Source organism: Anas acuta, chromosome 5, assembly GCF_963932015.1.
Source record: "Anas acuta chromosome 5, bAnaAcu1.1, whole genome shotgun sequence".
Lineage (NCBI taxonomy): Eukaryota > Metazoa > Chordata > Aves > Anseriformes > Anatidae > Anas > Anas acuta.
In genome coordinates this window covers 42,366,002-42,386,246 of record NC_088983.1, presented here as the reverse complement: position 1 = coordinate 42,386,246, position 20,245 = coordinate 42,366,002, and the positions used below count along the sequence as shown (strand labels likewise).

The 20,245-nt window shown below is 32.6% G+C and overlaps 1 protein-coding gene across 5 annotated transcripts in view; it reads left to right on the top strand.

The window, feature by feature from the left end:
• NOVA1 (NOVA alternative splicing regulator 1) overlaps positions 1-20,245 on the top strand; it is a 144,073-nt gene that overhangs the window by 36,937 nt on the left and 86,891 nt on the right. The window contains exon 1 of one of the 5 annotated variants that reach the window (XM_068684382.1): positions 16,132-16,199. The exons of 3 other annotated variants lie outside the window; for them this stretch is intronic. The gene's annotated coding sequence lies outside the window, so the exon portion shown is untranslated. Of the gene's footprint in view, positions 1-16,131; positions 16,200-16,832; positions 16,900-20,245 lie in introns of those variants that run through there. One more of the 5 variants, XM_068684380.1, reaches the window with a different exon arrangement.

Below are 20,245 nucleotides of genomic sequence, written 5' to 3'. Positions count from 1 at the left end.
TTGGACAGGATGGATGCAATGTGCAAGTTTTGGTAAATCTGAGCAGAGTACCACAGATTTTCTCAAGATTACTAAGCAAAACAAAACAAAACAACAACAACAAAAAACAAATAACAAATAACAACAACCGAAACACACAAAAAAAAATCCCTGAACAACTGTTTAGTGTATTTCCCATAGGACTTGCACCTCTGCAAAAATTGTAAATTGTGGGATTCTTTAAACTGGTTTAAAACTTGTTGCCATTTAAATATATAGGGCTTTGAGTAGATTTCTTTCATTTCAAAACTGGAAAAAAAAAATACAGTGACGACTTCCGTTGGTCAGTTAGATGAGTGACCTGGTCATAAAAGGAAATTTAAGTTTGTTAAATAGAGCTTTCCCCTTGTGAACCCATGTTGGCTGTGACCGATGACTGCATTATCTTTCTGTTTTTTTCTATAACTCCTGCAATAATTTTCTCCATAATTTTACCAGGTACCAAAGTGAGTGGAATATACATGAAATGTTATGTATACCTATCTAAATATTTAACAAAACAAAAAAAAACCACAATGTTGGTGAATTTCAAAGGTGCCGTCATAATTGGGTGCAGACTTCACCCTAGTCTTTGTCAACTTCTATCAGACCTGAAAGCAACTCATGCCTTGCTTCCATAAGCATCCCTTGCATAGTATCTGCGATCTACCAAATATCAGTTATGGACATGTGATATGTTTATCCTATGAAATTTTATCATATTAAAAAGTTAAGTAGTGGATAGGTGAAAACTTTTAAGCCTCGTGAAAGTATTCTATGCCGTTCCTTTTTGTACTGCTAAAAACTTCCTGTTCTTTCTTGTGTTCTTCTACAAATTTCCTCCTGTGAGTGAATCCTTATTCATTTTCCATAATAGTATTGTTGGGACTCAGTTTCAAGCAAGTACGGTGTTATAGGTAATGGTGTTCTGTGGTATAAAAGTTGTATCGATAAGTTTCTCATCACTGTTTTGCTTCCTGCAAAAAAAAAAAAAAAAAACAGATAAATTAAAAACAAAAAAATCTTTTGTCATCCATATGTGTACTGTTTGACCTATAATTTTCTGAAACTATAATTTTTTGTTCCAATACAACTTTCTGATTTTTTGTGTTCATCTGTGCTCTGTAAAATTAAATGCTGCTGTTATAATGGTGTTGCAATATCTCATTATCTCTTAAAATTTGATTTACAAGTTCTGCTTAAATGAAAAGTCCTCTAAAAATAATTTGCAATAGTGTTGTATATCTTAGCAGATATACAAGAAATGGCCAAAATAGCTGTACTTTTACTAGGCTTTAATAAACTTAAAGGTCTTATAAGCCATAGAACATCATGAATTTCATTGTAATTAAAAATCAGCATTATGAGCAGCAGAAAAAAAATAATGTGGAAATGAATTTACATCTGTTCAAGAACTGTCCTAATAGCTTGTCATTTTTTTTATTTTTTCTCTAGATATTTTTTATATGGATTTACAATATTTCTCCTAATTCCTTGTGCTTGGGTTGGAAGGGACCTTAAACATCATCCAGTTCCAACCCCCCTGCCACAGGCAGGGATGCCACCCACTAGACCAATAGACTATTTTTATAACCCCCCTTTAAGTATTGAAAAACTGCAATGAGGTCTCCCCAGAGCCTTCTCTTCTCCAGGCTGAACATCTCCAGTTCTCTCAGCCTTTCTTCATAGGAGAAGTGCTCCAACCTCTTGGATCATCTTTGTGGCTCTCCTCTGGATCCATTCTAACAAATGAACATCTTTCTTGTGATGGGGGTTCCAGACCTTGACACAGAAACTTGATACTCAGGTTACAGAATGAGGAAGGAACTGGAGCTCCTTGACAGTAAGCTGGAAGTAATTTGGATGGCTAATTCATACAGGTTGTAGTCAGCTTTCTATTAATGTGTAAAGGCATAGGCTATGCATTGAGTAAGATCTGGCGATTGGTAATTATTCTCCATGTTTTGAGATTCACTATTTTTGATATAAAAAGTGTTCTTCACTTGATTTTTTTATTTTTTTTTCCTCCTTGAGAAAATGTTACAGGAGAGCATTCATAGAGTTCTTTGTACTTATCTTTACCCTACTCAAGCTATTAAACAGTGCCAAGACTATAGGGTACAATTCTAGCTGTCTTGATATTTTGTTATTGAGTGGAGGGTGAAGATTTCACCCAATATGATGCTTGTGGAAGTTGGAAAAATCAATGTGAGCTGTTGCCTATTATAATGCTATAATTACCCAATAGAATGAAATTAGATGATGACCTTTTTCTTAAATCTTTTGGGTTTATTGTTAGTCCTTTTTCTTTTACAACAAGAACCTGGACATTTGAAGTTGTTTTTTTTTTTTTAACTTTGAATCATTTTCGTGAATTTAAGTAAAGAACCTCTTATACGCAATGTAACTTTATATTCTGCTAAAGCATCCATTTGCAGTTGGTAAACAGGAATTTGCACAGGGTATTGGGAATTAGGTTTACAGCCTCTAATTAACATTTCTGTTATCTACCTGTTGTCATTCCCATGACAGATACTGAAAAAGGAATTGAAAGGAATTGCAGAAGAATATGCAAGCTGTGGAACTTATTTTGCATATTTAGAAATTCATGTTGTTGTATCTGTGTTGGTGATGAGAGAGGTTGGATTAACACTTCTTTTTTGTAGACTGAATTGAAGTGTGGCACATTTTCTTGCAATAGTGAAACTTAATTTCAAATCAAATTAGAATCTTAAGATAATTATACATGAGTATTTTAGTGCTAGTATGGAAATGGAGTCTGTTTCAATATGAAGTTCAATATCAGTAGCTAAAGTAATTTTTCCTTTTGCTTGGAATATGTACCTGCTTTTCACTGTTAGTCAGGGGTAATGCTGTAGTCCAGGTTTTAAATTTATGTTGCAGTTGAGCATCTTAACAGGATATAGTATACGTGTCTTATTGAGTAGTGAGGTATGTATGCAAGCTATTTTTTCAATGATCTTTTTGCTTTTAATAGGCACTCTAAGTTACATAGCAATCACTATGTTACCTAGTAAAACAGATACCTTTTTTATAGATTCTAATTACTTTTTAAAAAACTAACCTGTTTGAGATTAGGTAAACTTTTTAGGTCACAACAAAATTTGGCCTGTTTTGAGTAAATGGAAGACTAGTAGAGTTTGCTAGGAAGGTGACTAATTACAAAATTTGTTGAATCTGTGTGTGTCTGCATGCAGGAGCAGTTCTATTGCTTTGACAGTAGCCAAACAGGTACAGAGTAATAAGCATTGCCCTAACCTATATTTTTTGTTGTTGAAGGGCCCTTTTTTTCTAAGCTAAAAATTTTTGGCAAAGATTTTTGACTTGTATAACAGATACAGTTTCAGTTTTGTTTCCAGTTGTGAGAGAACTTGTCCAGCAGGACTTCTACAGATGTCATCATTAACAATTCCACGGATGTTTTGGAAGTCCTGGTTTAGTTAACACATCTAGATTTTAATAGTGAGACGCTAGTGCTTTGTATTTTTATTAAGCTTATATTTGCCTCTAGCAAAAGAATTACACTATTGATTGCATTGTGAGGGGAGAATTTTTATGATCCTTTTGGAGGCTCTCAACCGTTGTTTCAATTAGATATTTCTAGTGTATATGTGAGATTAACACTCAGAATGTCACTTTCAGTAAATAAAAAAGGAATTAAGCAGGTATATAGTCTTGACTTCTTAATTTTACTGGAATTACTTTCATTTTTTCCTGTTTATGTAATAATAACCAAAGATGAGGTCCTAGTATGCTTATTATTTTGCAAAGCACTGTTTTCCCTCAATTTGTACATAATACATGTTTAGGGCATGAAATTTTAAAAGGAAAGATCACACCCACTGACAAATTTGTCTTACTCCATATTAAAGCACCATTACGATCGTCATCACCAGAATCTTTTTCATAAGTAGTACTAGAGTTCAAAGGACCCAATGATCCAGTGGACACTGGTATTTTATATTTTTCAGGAGCACAGTGGAGCTGAGCTGATCCTGCCAACTTCCTCTTCGTTTTGTGGGACCATGAAAGAACTGGCAACCCTACTTTTTAACACTGACTTATTTTTAGCTCATTTCAGAAAAATATTCAACAAATCCCAAGATCAGAGAATCATTTGTAATAATTTGTAAGACACTGTTAAAAAGGAGCTAAACTGACAATAATTTCAGCCACACAAAGGTTTTATTTGCTACTGTGTCTGCATCAGTTTCAGAAATATTTTTAATACTTGAATACTAGCAGAGGAGCAAAGAGATTGAGATTGAAAAAACAATTAGCTAACACATCCCCATTTTGAAGGAACTGTTCACTTAAAAAAGTTAATGTGTTCTTCTGTACAAAAAAGGCCTGAAATTGTAAATACATATTGCATTTATTTTTATATTACATGTATTCGTTAGTTTTGTTTCAAGTATTTACCACAGATAAGTGCCATTTAAAATATCTTAACATGTAATTCTGATTTAGCCCACCTTGTTTTGTAAGGTTCATGCAGTTAAATTTTTCGTGTTTTTATCTGAAAGACATTTTATGTTTTCATTAACTCTGATTTTGCCCATCTGCATTTATAGCCCACTGTTCGGCTAGCGAGAACCTTTCATATGTTTTCAGTATGAATTACATCCTCATGCTTATAGCACTGTATTATTTTTTGCTCGCATGGAGTATGGACTACAACATCAGTAAAGGCAAGACTGCTTTTACATTTATGATTTTAGATTTTACTGCGAAATGTTAGTCCGTTTGTTGCATTTAAGAGGAATTTTTTTTTCTTTTTTAAAAACCAAAATCCTACATAATCTAATGTTTTAGCAGACATTAGATTAGGTTTTTGAGATGGTATGACCAGTTTATGTGAATAAATAGGAGCAAGAACAACAGTCTCTCCCTACGCCCTCCACCTATTTTCAAAAAGTTGACTAAATGAAAATAGCAAGGCAGTAGGTTTTTAATTTGAGAGCCTGCTCTTGTGGAATTGATATAGTGTAGAGGAGTTTCATGGCATTTTATTGATGACTTCAAGAAATAAATTACAAATCAGAAGAAATCCCGTGTATATTTAAAGCTCAATATCTTGGGCTTTGTTCTTGTTTCAAAGTTATATTTTTTACATATACACATGTATAGCACTTATCTATTTAGTATATAGTTATGTTTATATTGCTTCTCTGTTCCATCTTAAATGTTTTCTGTACAAGCAGCATGAATGAAAATGCTTATAAAAAGTCAGTGAGAAATGATCACGCATTTGCTGATATTTTTGTTTGGTTTCACAGGGGATATTAATGCATCCTTCTATGTAGTTTTTAGTGACAGCATGCTGTGTTCAGAATTTTGCAGTTTCAATATGTATTGATAATGCACCTTTTATTTTACATTTATGTAACTTGGAGAATATTTTTAGTAAGCAGCCTTGTATAGTCTGCCTCCCTCTTAGATGCACAGGCATGTGGTCTCTTGCTCATGTTCTCTTACATGCATGCATGTACAGGATGAGGTGCAGTTTTGATTTAGAATTGAGCATATATGTCCATATGTTTAATTTGATACAGAGAACTTTACTGTTATGATGGCTGATTTTATGAATTTACATTCACTTGTTTCTTAAAGCTTGAAATAAGTTTTCAAAACCAAAAACAAACAAACATGCATTCATATATTTAGCAATGATGAAGTCCAGTATAGAAGTAAAATTTTAGCTTTAATTCTTTTCCTTTTTTTTTTTTTTTTAATGATGTACATTCATGGAAAGATCAAAAACCATTAAATTCTCTATTTTCTTACAAAGTTGTTTTGTGGTCTTGAAATATGTATATTTAGTATGCTTTATAAAAGCATGACATAGTGTGTTTTCTTCATGTGTAATTTTGATCCCCATTTGTTGACTTGTTACACTGTCTAGATGTACTCCTAAAAGTGTTCTTTAGTAATTATAAAAAAAAAAAAAAAAAGCACATCAGTATGCTTGTTACCCTGTAAGCATTAAAAAAAAAAAACAGCTTTACTTGGCTGTGAGGATGCAGTTTTTGCATCAGAGCTTCCATTCCAAAAAGCAGTCTACAAAAAGCAAGAGAACAAGGGGTAACTCTTAATTAAAATTTTACTTTTGTCTTAAAAGTGTACACCGAAACTATGGTCTGAACAGCATCTGTTTTGCAGAATAAGTTGTATCCAGACTAACTCCCACATGATGGTGAAGTCCTCTTAGTGTATCATTCCCACATCATTTCAACAATTAGGTTAGGGGTTTTAATCCTCTGGAGCAGATGCTGCATGTTTATGAAGAATGGACTATAGCGCACAGCCATTTGAAGAAGCTTGCTACTAAGAGAGTCTCATTGGAGACTTTCAGAAGCTGTTAAACTGCTTAAAATAGGAAAACTGTTTGTTTACGTTACATTCAGAGAATTTAAAAGGAAAGTATTTCTGGCAGTATTAATGTTGTATTCTTAATCTATGGTTGATTAAACTAAAAAACCTCCTACTGTTTTATTAGATGACTGATGGAAAATAACTGTAGAAATTTGCTGCATTTAAAGGAGCGATTAAGTCTTTCTGTACTTGAGGTCTTACATTGACAGCAGAACTGCTATAGAACTACTGTAGAAAACCTTTGTAATGTAATTTCTGAATATCTCTGAAGAGAGGGGAAGATAGAGTAATGATGACTGTATAGAAGAGCTCCCTTTTATGTGTGCCCCTCCCCTCCACTGCTGCTTGTCTGCCTGTCCTTCTGAACCAGTCTGTATTTTCTATGTAGATTGTTTAAATTTGTCTAAGAACTTGACAAATTTTAGCAGCAAATACTAGGTTAAAGTATTTAAAGTCCCTGATTGACCTGCAGAGTTGCTAAATGTGTAACTGAAGTTGAGTAACTGAAGTTGAAGTAGAACTTAAGTTTGTCAGAGATCCAAAAGTAATTTCAGTAATTAATCTGTGCCATTTCATGAACGTGTATGTTTCTTGTTACAGAAACTTACGTTTTTCTATTACATTTCTATTTCTGTATCTTTCTATTTGAAATCTTTAAATTCTGTGTTGATATCAGAGCTGCCAAATCACAAATAAAATTAGGATCATTTCACCATCTAGATAATACTATCTGGTTTTGTATGTGAAGAATCTTTCTATCTTTATAGCAAAAAAAAAAAAAAGTGTTCTTGAATCCATTCTTGAATTTTTGTCGGTATATATAGTTAGGCACATTTATTTTCTTTTTATGATGATGGTTAAAAATCATGCTCAGTTGATGAGCAGCAAGAGAGATCAGTGTATCAATGGTGAAAGGTTCTTCAGAGAAATTAAATTCAGGAAACTCAGAAGTTTAACTTCAGAATCCATTGCAGTATAATGTTTAGATTTCTGTAACTGTAATTGGGAAAATCTTGCAGCACCAAAAGATATATAATTTCTGTATATAATGGATATAGTTTTAATTATACTTCAGATTGAAATCAAACTTTACTGTGACAAATTTTCCATATGTTACACTGCAAATACCAAATAGATCTATCCTAATTAAGCACTTTGGAGTGGTTACAGAGGTCTGAAAATGTCCTACCTTCCCTGGCTGACTCATCCTGCTTTGATCAATTAAGTCTTTGGTATGTTGAAGTTATATGTCGCCTTGCCTTGGCCAGTGGTAATTACTGAGGAATCACTTAGACTTCATAGCAGTATACCAATGGATCTCTGTTTGGAAGCTATGTTGATAACTACTGTAGTGAAATGTACTGAAGGCTTAATTAATAAACACATTATTTCTCGTTTGGGGGAAAGTTAACTGATAAATTGAATGTTATCATTTTTGTCTATGTAGATAATTTCTCTTCTACAGTTTTGGTCTTTTCGGGAAACTACCTGCTTTAGGTGGTAGGTAGTTGAATCATCACAACTTTTGAGCAAAAGTACCTCAGTGTTTGCTCTGTTATTGAAAGAAATGAAGATGTGGGTTGGAATAAACTTTTCTCAATCGCAGCCATGTAGCAAGCAAGTGGTGCTGGCTGATGAGACAAATTAATGAAACTCAAGTAGGTAGGATTTTTGAGACTTTATTTTAAAATTGCAAACCTATTGTTACCATCTAGGTTAAACTATTAGACTTGCAATTGATTCACTCCATCTGAATTCTTCTGTACTACTTAAAATCCTTTTACTCTCTACTGAGTGGTTGTGGGTGGTTGCCTTGGTTCTTGCTGCAGTCATCTAAGCCTATATGAAAATGAGACTGGAATTACCACTTCAGATAATTCATTAAATAGCTACTTCTTGAAGTTATTAGAAGATTAATATAGGATCATCTTAAAATGAACTATCTTACATATTTGAACAGTAAAGTTTTGTGATTGTACTGCTTGCTTTTTGTTTATAACCTGCTGAGTTGGTGACAAACCTTAAAGTCCTTCCCTGTGGAGTCAATGTGTGCCTTTTAGTAGTTAAGAAACATAGAATCATAGAATCATAGAATATCCTGAGTTGGAAGGGACCCTTAAGGATCATCAAGTCCAACTCTTGACACCGCACAGGTCTACCCAAAAGTTCAGACCATGAAATAAGCTTTCTTCTACAAAAATAAGCTTTCTTCTACATCTTTTCATCAGAATATGACTATGAAAATAGTTGTACCATGTCAAGCCTGTTTTATTTTGAGTCTGTGATATGTAGTTAGTGAATTGTGGATGCTGGGCCAACAACCTTGAATTTGACTCTGTATATGGTGTAAAGTCAGTGTAGAGAGTTGTGTAGTCACAGCAACATTTGCATTGCTGAAAAGATTGCGTTTATAATGGTTAATCTTAATCTACTGGTTCTTGCCTAAATTTAGTAAATTATGATAACCAATGTGGTGGTTTTACCATGCTGGGCAGCTAAACCCCACCACCGCTCTCTCACTCCCCTCTTTTTAGATGAGGGGGAGAAGTAAAGCAAAGAACGACTCACGGGTTGAGATAAGGATAATTTAATTAAAGGGAAATAATAATAATAATTAAATAAAGATTATTATGAACTAAACAATTTAACTAAGGGAAATAAAAAGGGAAAGGGGGAAAGGGAAAATAAAAAAAAAAAAGGAGGAAAACAAACAAAACAAATGAAGGCTATGTGGAAGTGCAGAGGAAAGAAATTACTCTCTACTTCCCACCACAACCAACTATGATTGTTTTAAGTGCGAGAAATGCTATTTATTAGTGTGTGGCATGAACTTAGAGGTGGGAGGAGAAATCTTTGTACTTTTTTATTTGCTTCACCTGTTCCTGAAACAACGTTCTTAGTAAGATGCTCATAGATGTATAACTTGCATTGCAAACTTACATTCCATTTGCATTGCAAACTTACGTTCCATTTGAAAAAACTTACGACTCCTTTTTTAAAGAACAGAATACATTTTATCTAATTAAAGCTTTGTTATATTGAGAGCAAACAATTCCATCTTGTTGTTTTGAAAGCATTTACATTTTGCAGTGTGAATCACGAGGGCTACGTGGGAACACTGGATGGCTAGCTAATACAGGATTTAGCCAAATTTTTACAGTACAGTTTCTGAGTGTCTTTAGAACAGTCTGAATAATAATTAATTCAAACCTAATGGTGTATGAACTTTGCTTTCCTGTTTATAAGTAGGCCTGATAAAAGCTTCTTTGCAGTATATGTTCACCTTCCTAATAGCGTCTATATGCTAAACAGTACATACGTCATAGAGAAAAGGTTTTATGTATGATTTCAGTCTGCATAAAGAACAGAACTTAAAAAACAAACACTACTTTGATTGTAAGACTTCCTAGTACCTGGATTAACCATGTCTTGAAGAACCCCTATATTTAATACATCAGAAGTATGTCAACTAATACAATCTGTGATTTCAGATAATTTTATATGGTTAAAATTTAGTTATAATTTTCTTACAAATTAGTTGTGTTGAGTAAATCTGTTTTACAGGTGTATTTTTTCTGCTTTTTATATTATATAGAAAAAAATTAGTTATTTCTGCTTACAAATGGAAAGACTTATTCAAACAGTGATGTTTTTATTTCCTGAATTAACTAATATTGACAAGGTTGTCCTTCAGAGGGTTGTAATACAGTATTTGGTTATCAGCTCTAGTTTCTTTTAATAGCTTCTGTAACAAGATCATAATTATCTTGCATATAATCATTGGTTGATACACTTAGCAGCCCATCAATGATTCATTCTTTGGTATTACTCACATTTTGTGGCCTCGACACATGAAGAACTCCATGCTTTTCTTGACAATTAAGTATTCTTAATGTTTAAAGGTAATCTAATTTTCCCATTCTGCTTTAACAGTGTCCTTGAATCTAGTTTAGGGGTGACTATGTGGGTGATCAGTATGAAAGAAGCAAATGGTTATTTGGTGCTTTAGTTTTTTCTTGGCTGTCCAAATTAGTAACAAGCAGTTGAACGTAGTTAATGGGTACCAAATTGTGATAATTGGGAAGTTATCAAAATGCCAGATAAAACAGTTAGGAAATCATGACTGTTTTTAAATTAAGACAAAATATTTTACATAAGATATTTAATAATAAATAATAATTAGTCTTATATAGTCTACAAAGTCTTCATAGTCCTCAAAGTATTAGTGTGAGCTAATTCAGCCTGAATTGCAATAAGATTTTCTCACCAGATAACCTCTTACCTACTAATGATAGACTAGTGGTAGTCCAAGTTCACTGTGTAATAGAATATTGAACTAGTTTATAGTGGACAGAGGTAGTCACCTTTGTTTCATTTTTTCATATTTTTTCGTTTATAGTAGCATTAAGATTGAGATAGAGTTTAAGTTGTCAAAAATCAAATCTACTTTTCATAAATTCTATGCATTCTGCTTTTTTTAAAATCAATATTCATTAAACTTTTTTGCCATTAATGAAAAGTTGCTGTCAGTTGCCAGCAATTGAAGCCAACATAATTTGTAGTTGTTTGAATGGGATATGTCTTTGAAATTTTACACAAAAATTTCAGTCTTTCCCTAACCTCCTCAACTTAATAGTGTCCTCCTGTAAAAGCTGTCTAAATAAAAGGCTCTTCCCAGCATCTCCCAAACAGTGAGACTTACTAGGCTATTTGTCTTATTAGTTGTAGACATTTTTTATTTTTTTAATCTGTTACAAGACTTAACCAAGAGAGTCTCACTACTGAGACTTTAAAGCTGTACTACTGAGGCTGGGTGGCATCCCTATTTGTATTATAGGTGCATCTGCTTCAGACATAACTGAGACATAACTGTCTTCTGTTATGTGTTTTGACTGACTATAGTCTGCATTGTGTGTACTTGCATGCTCTTTCTCTATGAAATATGCTATGAAGTACGATTTTATGTCCCAAAACAGCTGATGAATGCTTTGTGGTATAACACAGAATAAATAAACAAATGTTGCACAGTTCAGTCTTACGTAAGCATATGATACGTACTTTACAGATGCACAGAAGTTCTTGATTTTGTTACTAGAATAGCTTTTAAACTAAAATACAAGCGCTTCTGACTGTGAAAAGCAACTGTTGTATGATTGTCATGTTGTAGTAGAACAAAAAAAGCTATTTGTCTTAGTTTGCCTTCAATTGGATGTCTCATTTGCCAGTATTTAGAATGTATTATTGTGGAGGACAATAAGGGTTGTAAGTGTTTGCTGTCCTCCAGTACATGACATAGTGATAAAGGTTTAAAAATATATAATCTCCGGTGTTTCTAACTTGGTAAAGAAGATTACAGTGCAACATAATACTGAAGCAAAAAATGTTATTAATGTGTCTTTAAAAGAACGTTTTTTGCAACAGTATTGTAAATCTAGTTCCACATCTTGCAGTATCTTAACTAGAATGTCTTGTTATACTCAAGTGGTGAAATGTAACTGCCTTTTACATAAATTACTGTCAAGTCATAGCGTTTGTTATCTAAGGCAGATTACAAATGAACATACCGTGTATGCCTTGGATTCCGGAAGAACAGGGTAGCTGTTTTCGTATAACTTCACTTTTTTCTTTCAAAACACTGGACGGGTGCTTCAAGACTTGTGTACTATACAAGTACATTTAGCTGGTAACTAAATTGTCTATTTTTTTTGTTAATTGTACAACTAAGACAATTTAATTTTGTAATTAAGCTTAATTGTTTAACTTAGATGGCTTAGTTTAAAAAGTTTACTTCAGTAAACTTTCCAAAAACATACAAAATGTGTGTAAATATATATAAAAGTAGGAGTTTATTTTCAAGTTAAATGTTTTGGAATACTTCCTAAATTACTTTTACATAATTTTCACTGATTAACAAAATGAAACATTTCCTATTTAGTTGCATTTTAGTTATGAAGAAAGTAATCGTTAAAAATAATTTCACAATTTTTTTCTCCCTTTTTCTGTTTAAACATTCACATAGTTTGTGTAGATTATGCCTCTATGTCTTTTTCTTGTTTCCATTTTAGTAATTAAGAAGCAGAAAATACTGCACAACTGTCCTTTTTTTGTCACTAAAGTTTAAAAAAAGACATGGGAAGAAAATAAGTGTAATTTTAAAATGTTTAAAATATACTTGTCTTTTATATTGAAATGTGCTTCAAAATTGTACTTTAAAAAAGTAAAGAAACTGAAATGATGCATTTGAGTTACTGCTATTGCGCAGCTGTGAATTTTTGCATTCTATTCCTTACTAAATTTCAGTAAAGCAATCTAACTCTCAGAGGAATTTCTTTGGTTGTGAAGGCATTAATTTAGCACTGATGTTAAGTAACAGCTGAAATGTGATTTCAGAAATATGACTTCAGCAGTATACGCTGCCTATTCTGGTTTTGATTGGTTAAGTAACAGTTTGCTTGTGATTATTTGCATGGTTCTAAAACAAAACCACCACCACCACCAAAACATTCTGCTTATTTTCAAGCTCTTTATCTGATGCTTCCTTCTTCTCTTTGTATGTTTGTCTTCTCCTTTTTTCCAGGTATATTTGAATTATTTTTGTAACTTTTGGAATTTAAGACAAAAAAAAAAAAAAAATCAAAATCCTCAACGTACATATTGATGCTTTATAGATGTAAAACTGCTGTGTGCTTCCTTTTGCCTCTAGATACTATATACTGGAGTTGAAACTCCAGCGTTTTCCTTAGATTGAGTTAGGAGTGATGTAATAAAAAGGACCATAGACTATATAGCTTTGCTGTATTCTTTATATGTATATTTGCCATATACTTTTTATTTGCAAATACTCTTAATTTTAGATTAATATTGGCTAAGAGATGAACTGTCATCTGTTTTTAAATACCCGAATCAAATTAGAAAAATAATGAAATGCTTGCTTCTGCAAAGCCATGCTTAGCATGAGGAAACGATGTCAAATCTTTTCTTTTAAATATCTTGGGTTTCACATATGTGCTGTGATGTGTTACAAAATATTTCATACTGTGGAAGTATGGTAAGGTGCAGGATATATAACCAATAAAGCACAGTTACTTACCTGTATATCAATGGGAAATGTTGTAGTATACCAAAACCAAGACCAAAATAATCAGAATGATTAGATATGTACATGTGTGTGTGTGTATATAAATATATACATATATATATATCTATATATCTATATATGAGAATCATATATATTTGTCAATAGATTATTGCTTCTGTTTTATGGTAGATCTAATTAATTGTATTGGAAATAATTATTGGAAATAATTACAAGGATATCTGAATGTTTTAATTCCTCTCTAACAAATGGAGTAGCTGTAGATGTTTATTTGGTTCACTAAAAGATCTGTATTCCTCAGTACGTCCACTTAAAGCTTGTATGCACTTTAATATTGAAAATGACAGAAAAATATTGTAATCCCAAGCATTTACTTTTTTCTTTCCTGAATTTTGTCATAAAATTTCTTCAGGACAGCTGTATTGAAAGGGATCTGTAGCAAGTTTAAGCTTCAATATTTCATGACTTGAACTATCTTTTCATGAACTTAAACTTATTGTTAGAAGTAACCGTTTTGACCCAGTACATTGGTTTTATGCATTTAGTAAAATAATTAGCACTAGACCGTCAATGTTTCATTGCAAACTATAAGTAAGCTTCAAAATAAACACTTAAATTGGGGGCTTGTACTTCCTGTGTTTAAATTATGGTGAGTGCACGACTGGGAACAGAGTCCTGCAGTGTTACCTGTCAACAGACAAGGTAACCAGATTTCCATCAGTTCCATCAACTTGTTTTAAATGGAAGATAAACTTGCATAAAAAATATTCTTCATGTTTTTAATGTGTTCTTAAGAGAAAACTCTATATATGAACATTTCTGTGTTTGAGGATTATATAATTTGTTGGACTTCTAGAACACCTGATGTAATTAGGTGTTCTATAGAACACCTAAGCTAATGCAAACGGTGAAGCCAACTGTGGATCTCATAGTCACAGTAGTCCACAGTAATCCTTTTTTTGGACTGAATATAGAGAAGGTACTGGTAGTCATACTGAGTTGCTACTGCTTTTTCTGTGAAGAGAACAAATTTTTCTTACCATAAAGAAAAAAAGGAAAATAAATGTTCAGTTGATTTTACTGAACCTGTAGAATTAATAAATAGTATTTACACCCACTTGCACCTGACCTTAAAATTTTGTATATGTATTATTATACCTGAAAAGAAGATATGTTTTATTGCAACTTTTGAGAAGGCTTTTGCCTTTGCTATCATGAAAAGAACTGTCCGAAAGCTGTTGTTGGAAATGAAGAAATCCCCAGCCCATACAATCTGAGCTGTTCTTTTAAATGCAACAGTCCAAGTGGTTTCACTTTGCTAAAAATAAGTAAAGTTGTATCTTTTATCAGCTTTCTTGATGTAAGAACTGTTACAACTTTTCCAAATATTTTTCTTGTGTCCTGACACGTTCAATTTATGTAGCAATTACATCAATAACATTTCTGTGTGAGTTCAATGCATGGACATTTTCCATGTCCTTCAAAGTTTAAAAATTTGAAGATAGATATTTGAAAAGAAGATTTATAGAATGAACAAATATGCACATATATGTGCAAACGTCTGCAGTTCTGAAATTTTGCTATATAACTCTTCTTATATTGTTTCTATGGAGAATATTTGGATTTGTTAAACTCCCTAAAATACAATTTTTTGTTAATGTCTGGTTGGGGCAGAACTGTTACTGAAAAGAAAATTCTTGATGTTATTGTTCTATAATATACAACGCTTGCTTAGGTAAACCAAAGAGCTTAGCTTCTAAACAAGAAAACTTAGTAATATACTTAATGCAAAATGCTATTAGAATTATTCTAAAGAACCATTTTTTTAATTCCTTCATATTACAAGAAATAAACTAAAATCAAAAATCCTACTACCATATAAAAGGTTCCAAAGTAGGTGGTTAAAGCCTTATATTAAAAAAAAAAATACATTTTTTAGGAGAAATGTCATTTTTAATTGTTACATAAAATTCAAGATTGTCCATACAAATCTAAAAGCTGCTGTAATTTCTATTTCCCAGTTTTGTTAGGAATACTTCTTAGGACTTCTGCTTCTGGGGTTGTCTTCCATTGTGCAATCTGATTTTACTTTTAAGTACTCCCATAGCAGGTCTGTTTTTATTTGTCTTAATTTCCTTTAATACATCAATTCTCTACATCACTTTTGTGGTGGATGAACAATTAGTAAGATGAATAAATCAAAGGGCTTTGGTGGTGGTCTTGTAGTACAAAAGTGCAATGGAAGTTTAAAAATATCCATTTCTCTTCAGCAAGGATATTGTAGGTGTACTGATTAAAAACAAAGGTGGCTTTTTTTTTTTTTTTTGAGAACTGAATATACCATTAGAGTTTTTCTGGTATTGACTAGTTTTCACAATGAGCTGCAAAGGACATTGTCCATACATTTCCAAAAAGAAAGTTGTGTGATTTTTTTTTTTTTTTTTTACACCCAGGAGATTCAGTTCAAAACTGATACGCTTGTTACAGAAGGGACAGTGTATGAGTTCTTGTAGTCATTATATAGGCAAAAAAAAAAAAAAAAGACACTTCAGTTTCAGAAATCTGCAGAGCAGTGACATGGCCTTCCATTCAATTTTTTACCAGATATCACAGACTGGAAATGTGAGCTTTGGCTGATACTGCTGGGAAGGAGAGTGCGGCAGGCAGCTGTAATTCCCATCCTGTAAAGGTACTGATACTTAAAGTCTCTGTAGTCCAAATTGGTACACAAAAATTCTACGGTATTGGACTTGGGCCTTAGATCTGTTTTCAAAGTTCATTTTCTGCCAGGCATTCGTAGATGTTCTGTGGATAAATTTTCATTTTTTTTTGTTTTTTTGATAAGAGTAAGGAGAAAGTATTTTGGAGTTGCTTGCAGGTTGCTTGCTGAATTACTGTCTAGTAATAAGCAGACGCGCTATGTGGAATGCAGTTCTAGTCTTTGTCATTCAAGTCAAGCCCTAGGAAGAGTTCTGAAGTCAATGATACTCCATTGATTTAAAAATTAAATAATTAAATTCTAGTTTTAGAGTGATTCTTCTTAAGTGTGATGTTTCTGAAAGGTATGTCAATGTAGGGCCAGCTGCAAGCAGTTGTTCAAGGACGTTCATTAACAATATCTTGGTAGCATCAGGTTTGTCTGCAGTACTGTAACAATTATAGCTGTGGTTCATCCAGGGAAGAATCACAGCAAAAATAAATTTATTTGTGAAATAAGATTTTTCTGGGTATACTTTTCAGCAATCATAAAGCCTAGAAAGTGATTGAACAGATGACTCCATCTACTGTAAAAACCCATTCCGTTTTATATATTTTCAGGGAGTATGGAGTGGCACAGGAAGGAAATGGCATATCGCTGGAAAGTTGCTCTAATTCAGCACAGGATTCTTGTGAGAAATTCCTTCTAATATTACATCATCCTATTCTGTTTTTTCAAAGTTTAAAGTCTAATTTCTTCATTTTTATGCCACTTTTGTTCATATCAGCAACCACATTAAAATTAGCAGATTAAATAGGCTTTCATCACTGTTAGCAGTGCACATCTGATAGTGTGACAATTTCTAGTACTGTATGTTTTGTCATACTCTGTTTTGTGAGAGCTTACAGGTTCAGTAATTTTATTTCTTGTTTCTGATAGCGTTTGAGGTTTGTTTTTAAACATTGTTTCGCTAGTTCCAATGATTTTGGACAAAACCAAGTCTCAGCTGCTCTTACTTAAAGAATGTTTCTTACTATAATACAAGTAGCAGATAAACGACTTCAGCAGAGGGGATTAAAAAATAATGCCTACATAAAAATAAGAAAATGAGTGGAAAAAGGCAAGTCAATAGTTACATTGATGTTACATAGTTTTTTTTTATATGGCAAGATTTTTTTCTTTTGATTCTGTTTTTGTTTTGCCTGAGCCTTTTGACTTGATCTAATTTATGATTGCTTTTTAAACTTTGTAGCTTAAAAAAAGGGTACTTACAAAAAAATAATTAAAAATCTTCTATAATGTCAAAGGAGAGCCTGAAGAATTAGTTCAATATAAGAATTAGAATAAGTCACTGACTTAAGGTCAGCAGTGACACTGTCAAAATATGTATTTTCAAATATAATAGAAATGTTATTCAGTAAAACTGCCAAAATATGAAACATTTTCAAGATAAGTTACCATCACAGTTCTATAAAAATGCATACATAACTTGAATAATAACTTTTAATTAAGGAACTGTTTTATACTGGTGTTTTCTTTTGTTAGTTGGCATTTGTAGATGATTCAGAAATTAAGATGAACATGAAAAACTATGACCAGCTCTACAACCATGTAATGAACTCCGCCAAGTCATGCTTGTAATGTAAAATGGAAGATGTTAGTGCATTTATTTCTCCTATTTGCAATCCCAAGAGATAGTGTTCTTTTATATGTTGTTTGGCAAACAGATGCATGTATTTTCTGCAAGTTTATTGCATTTTGTATAAAGCAGTCCTGCATACATAATTCAATACATATTGTATACCAATATTGACTTAATCCTCTCTTCTTCTTTGAAGCTCATCCATTCCAGCTTTTGTTCTATTAGTTAGTGATTTCCTCTTGTTAAACTGTATGACTCCGCTGTTTCTTGCCCTCTTTCTCTCCCTGTTCTACTTCCTGATCCACATGTACGCAACATACTCACTTCCGTTTCAGTTACTTACTTGATGTAAGGCTCTGTACTCATGATCAGCTGCAAGAAATTGTAATCCATTTGTACCTTTGTCTTCAAATAGCTCATCTTGTATTATTTGGTAGATTGCCTGCTTGCATCTCATTTCAGTCTGCGTGCCAGACATTCACTTCATAAAACTTTTCATTTTCTTAATACAAATTATTTTGCACATGGATTTGGTCAGGATTGTGTTTTTGTTTGTTTGTTTGTTTCTTGTGATGACCCACACATCTAGTTTTCCTGCCCCTGTTTCTTAGGACGTCTTGTCTTGACTGTGCTCATCTTCTTATACTCTATTTGGAACTTGAATTAAAGAAGTTTACAGGTGATGTTAGTTTTCTTTGTGGACACTTCTTTCTTACCCATTTTGGTTACTGTGGATAACCTACTCTTCCTTTTAAAGGCTAGTAATTTGAGTGTCAAATTGCATAGCCTTTCCATGAAATTTGAGATTGCGTGTATCTAAAATTTGTTTGTAAAAACCTTCAAATGCTTGTTCTTCCTTACAGGTTACCAGAGCCTTATCTAGGTTAACTCCTGTTTCTTCAAAAAACAACTTCCAAAGTCTTTTGACTGAGATCTTTCTCTGATCACACCACTTCAGTTTCATTTCTTTATGATTCTGTATCTTGTCAAATGCAAAACGTTGTTTCTACTTACCAGGATTTCTATACTTGAACATCTTTTCTGCTTTCTTATTTTCTATTCAATATTTGACTTGCAGTCTTTGTTAATAACTGTAATTTTTCCAAGCTATGTAGGATCTCTTGCATTCATTCTTACATGAAGAAAGCTCTTAAAAATGTTTGAGATTTTATATTCTTTTCCAAACCCATTCATAGAATTTGTCTTGATTGTGAAGTTATAAACGCCAAATATTGTAGCTGGACAGATGCTGTACCTTATGAATTATGAGTTAATACCACTTTCCCAATATTACAGAGTAAAACACCAGACATGAAAGCAAAATGAGATTGTAATGAAAAACTAGCCAGATATTTCATACATGTACACATTTTTTTCTAAACACTTATTCTTTTCTCCTGCTGTTTGAAACACCTTGTTCTACCTCATCTCTGTTAGTGTATAGGACTATGTGTTTTCATTAGTATCTGCTGCCATGACACTGTTGTGGGGAAAGTGAGAGGGAAGAAGAATCTTGATATGAACTTGAGCAGCTGATTATAAAATCAAAATTAGGCTTAAATCAACTTCTGAAACTCATCAGTAAAACTAAAGGTTGAATTAAGACAGATTTTTTTTGACAGTATTTTGAAAAATGGAAAATATTTGTCCTGGTGCTCTAATTATATGGAAGTTTCAATAGTAAGGATTATTTGGTGTTATGCATTTTAAATATTTTATTATATTGTGGTTATGTGATGGAATGTTAAGTGCATAGAAAACAAACTTTTTTTACTAAGATATTATTGATCGTATACAGGAACTGTGAAACTCTTCAGAAAGCTATGCTAAGTGGACTTCTGTTGAGTTTCATGTCTTAGTAAGTGCCTTGTAGTGAAACTGGGAAAGTGGCTAGCTATTCAGAACAAGTAAAATTAAATACTTATCTATAAAACATGAAAATTCTTACATTCAGATATTTTAATTCATCAGTTTTTTGTTTAGTGTGTTAGTCTTATGTTAAGAATAAAGGCATTTTCAAGTCTTAGAATTAAAATACTTCAGTTTTAGTGCAGAACATGTACATGTGTATGTGAATATTAGATACATATTCTTATTTTCTATTCAATATTTTCATCCATTATTCAGTTTGTAAGGTTATAGTATTTAGAATGCATTTCTAGAAATATAGAAGGTTTTCATTTTCTTGCAGGAACTGTTTCAGTGCATGGTAACTGTCATTATTCCTTCTGCTGTGCAGCTTATAGTAGTTATTTTATGCTGATTTAATGTCTTCCTTGAGAATACTTTCAAGGACACCTTTGATTAGATTGATCAGACTTAATGAATATGTATATGTATTGGGCTAAATTGTAGGCTGCATTTAAAAATAAACTGTCCTGTGTGTATCACGTTA